The sequence below is a fragment of the Chrysochloris asiatica genome, unplaced genomic scaffold, assembly GCF_000296735.1.
Source record: "Chrysochloris asiatica unplaced genomic scaffold, ChrAsi1.0 scaffold00267, whole genome shotgun sequence".
Classification (NCBI taxonomy): Eukaryota; Metazoa; Chordata; class Mammalia; order Afrosoricida; family Chrysochloridae; genus Chrysochloris; species Chrysochloris asiatica.
This window is the reverse complement of record NW_006408785.1, coordinates 1750603-1754703: the sequence shown is the minus strand read 5'-3', so window position 1 is coordinate 1754703 and position 4101 is coordinate 1750603. Positions and strand designations below refer to the sequence as shown.

The following is a 4101-nucleotide window of genomic DNA, read 5'->3' as shown; positions in this document are numbered from 1 at the left end:
TAATATATTCTTGAGAATCAAACCAAATAGAATTCTTGAAATATTAGTGATGATCATGATTTTAGTGGTGGTGGTGGTGATGTGCCGTGGAGTTGGTTCTGACCCATAGCGACTCTGTATAGGATTTCTGGGGTTGTAAATGTTTACGGGAGCAGAAAGCCTCATCTTGGTCCTGCGGAACATCTGGTGGTTTTGAACGGCTGACCTTGAGATTTGCAGACTGATTCATAACCACTACATTACCAGAGATTTTAGTGGAGAACGTGATTTGTTTGTGTAACTTCAATGTGAATGCTGAGGAGGAAGGAACTAATCTAGACTATGCTACAAATGTGTCCTTTTCCAAGTCAGCCTATCAGAATGTGCTAGATGCAATAACAAATAGAACTGACAATCAAGTTTTAGCCTGAAAAGTGAAAAGCTGCTATTTAATCTGTCTACATGCTCTGGGTGTTGCCTAGTATGTCCACATGCTCAATAAATAAAAATCAATCATGAATTCCATTTATTCTTACATACTTCTTCTCATTTGAGTTACTCAAGAGTGACTTGAGTAGAGGTAGGAGGGAATGGGAAGGCAAGATGATAAACTAGAATAAACCTGACTTAAAGAATAAAATCAATTTTATTTGTTGATCAGGGGAATTGATGATTTTGTTAGACATACTATAAGTAACTTGAGATCACCAAAATGGAGTCCTGGTGTGGTGCTGTAGGATGAGCACTGGACAGCTAGCCACAAGCAAACCCACCAGTTGCTCCTCAGAAACCTTATACAGGGTGGCTAAGAGTTGGAACTGACTCAATGGAACTTAACAACAACATTGTAAGACAATTTCAAGAATATAGGAATGCTGCAAAACACTCTCTTTCTCTAATGTGAAAAGGACATGGAGGAGGCAGGCAGTGTCTTGCCTACTCTAACTTAAGAAGTGGGGCGGAGGATCAAACTCACCATCAGCTCAAGGCTGATTCTTATGAGCCTGAGACCAGACATGCCTCCAGCCTTCTATTTTCTCTACCAAATCTGACACCAACCATTTCTCCCACAGCTCTCTCTCCTCAGTTGGTTTTGATAATTCCTTGCAATGGCCACATAGAACTCAGACATTCAACTCACAGTTACAGGCTAATTAGGGAAGTTGTTGGTTGGTTGGTTATGTGCCGTGGAGTTGGTACCGACTCATAGCGACCCTGTACAGGGTTTCCGAGGCTGTAAATCTTTACAGGAGCAGAAAACCTCATCTTTCTCCCGTGGAACAGCTGGTAGTTTCGAACTGTTGACCTTGCGGTTTCACAGCCCAAATCGTAACCTCTACGCTACCAGAGCTTATTAGGGAAATTAGGGAAGTTACAGGTTACAATTCGGTGTCAGGAATGCTCAGGGCACAGGTCTTTCAGTCAGGACAGCCTCTCCTCAGTGATGCAACAGGCAGGCCTCTCTCTGGTCTTCAACCCCTTGGCCTGCTCAGTATGTTACAAAGCTATTTTAGTGTTGCTGATAAATGTCTAAAGGACACTCCACTCCATTATAAGCCCTCAGTATGAAGGCATGTGCCAGCAAATGCAGCTCCCCAATTAAGTGCCTGGAGATACTCCATTATACAAGTGAGCCTCCTGCCCAGAGGCACCTAGCTTCCTTACTCCATGGACTAGGAAGCCCACTGTTCTATCTGGGGCTCTGACTTTGGCTTCTGCTGCTGCTGCTCTGCTACTCCTCAGCTCTTACAGCTTTCTGTTCCTGGGTCAAAGGATGTTTCATGTGCAGGGATCTTACAGTCCAAAGCACACACCCCACTCCTGGCTCGTTTTCCTTGATGGTAGTGAGATCTCCCTTCTGCTTCTGAGATTACTCATTTTATCCCCAGAAAGATGGCAAAATTGACCAATCATAACTAGGTCTGCTAACAATCACTCACAATTAAATTAGATAATCCATTTGCATGTCTGCCCATCCAGACCCATCAGAGAAAAGAGTATGGTGGGAGTTTAAAAACTATGGCTAAAAGAGAAATTAAATATTTCTCTGCACCACATCCAGCTATTAGCACTTTAAACCATGCTTTAGCCAATAGACTCTGTGTCTTTCTCAAACTAAAGCATTCTTAGTGCTTGTATTCTTCCCAATTATAGCAGGAACATCATAAACAACCACCACAGAGCTAATAAGCACACCTTAACAGAAGGTAAACAAATAGTGATGATCAGAATGATAAAGGAAAGGTAATATGCTTGGAGCATGGTTCTGTGCAAATGCCAGACAGAGCAGGGAGGGAAATATGTACCTATACAGGTCAAAAGGGAATGCAAGGAATGCCACATTTCTTTTCAGAGTGGCTTGTTGTATTTACAAAGAGCCAAGGACTAAGAACTGGAATCATAAATTAATGCTTTAAAATGAACTCCTTTGCCTCTCTCACCTCTTAGTTCCCATGGCGTTTTTTTTTTTTTTTTTTAAAGCAACAACTTGTAACATTACAAATAAAAGTAAAAATGCAGAGGAGATGGATGAAGATTCGTTTCTTCTCACAGGACCAGTCATGACCTCACCAAGTTTCCAGCTATTCAACAGGAGAGAGCTATGGCATTTCTAGACTAATTCATATTGTACACAGTACAGTTCCTCAACCATTGTCAGTAGTTTATGAGGAGAAATTGATAGGCCTTTCTCTTCTTATCCAACAAATTGAAATAACTCTCAGTGTTTTAGATGCAAAGTTGTCACCTATTCCAGGACTAGATGATGTCACCTTTGAAGTAAGTGTCATTAGTATCACAAGGGACCACAATCTGAAGCCACTTCAGAGCCATCCCAGCAGAGCAGTATACAAGAGTCTGAACCACAGAAAAGTAAAGTGGTTGTTGTTCATGGTTGTGTGCCATTAAGTCAGTTCCAATTCATAGCAACCCTGTGTTAGGTTTCTGAGGCTGTAAACCTTAACAAGAACAGACGTCATCATCTTTCTCCCTTGGAGTGGCTGGTGGACTCGAACTGATAACTGTAGCTAGCAGCCCAATGAGTAACCTGCTATACTACTAGGGCTCTGAAAAGTGAAGTAGGGGTACAAAATATCTTAACTGTTTCTAAGGATCCAAGATATTCCAGGTATCTCAAGATGATTCAAGGGAGTATTCTAGTAATGGAGATATGAAATAAAATGTTATCTGAAGGACTAGACCCAAAACTTTCTGAGCAACTGGATGTTCCAGTGCCTCATAGTAAAGGTGAAAAAAAAATACAGAAGAAATTTCAGCGAATCTTCTAGTGATTAAGCTTAATTTTATATGAATGTTATATACATGTGTATATACATTTGCATTCTATAAGCAAGAGAACTTAAATTCAACCTTAGTCATAAAACCATCAAATGACTACAAACCCACTACCAAACTTCCTCCATGTTACAAATAAAACATTTATAACCTGGCAACTACAAAAATAAAGGACTCTAACAAACAACAACAACAACAACCTAAATAAAGTACAATTCATGCTGCAAATAAAGATAAAATAAAAATGCCCTTTGTACAACTCCCACAAGCACGGCAACCCCTCCTCCCCTTTTTAAGAGATCTGCCCACCCCACTGCCATGGCATCAACTCAGACTCATAGCAACCCTCCAATACTCATAGTGAGGCTATGTATACCTTTACAGAGCCAAAAGTTTCATCTATATCTCATGGAACAGTTGGTGGGTTTGAGCTACTGACCTTGTGATTAGCAGTCTAATGTTTATCCTATAGCACCACTGGGCTCTTTTTTTCAGAGATGGTTGGTTGGTTGGTTATGTGCCGTGGAGTGGGTTCTGATTCATAGCAACCCTGTACATGGTTTCCGAGGCTGTAAATCTTCACGGGAGCAGAACGCCTTACCTTTCTCCTGTGGAACAGCAGGTAGTTTAGAACTGCTGACCTTAAGGTTCACAGCCCAATTCATGACCACTACGCTACCAGAGCTCCTTTTTTTCCTGAGATAACCCTATTTAAATGTTTCTAATGACACCTTCCAGAATCTTTTTTGTTGCATTTACATGCAACACAAATCCATGTGAAATCTATAAGTGTTTGGGGTCTTCTTACATAAATTCTGGTAGACCATA

General features: G+C 41.0%; 1 pseudogene; it reads left to right on the top strand.

Moving 5' to 3' along the window:
• The window catches only part of LOC102832458, a 109843-nt pseudogene extending 106577 nt beyond the window's left edge, over window positions 1–3266 (top strand).
• The last annotated feature ends 835 nt before the right edge of the window (window positions 3267–4101 follow it).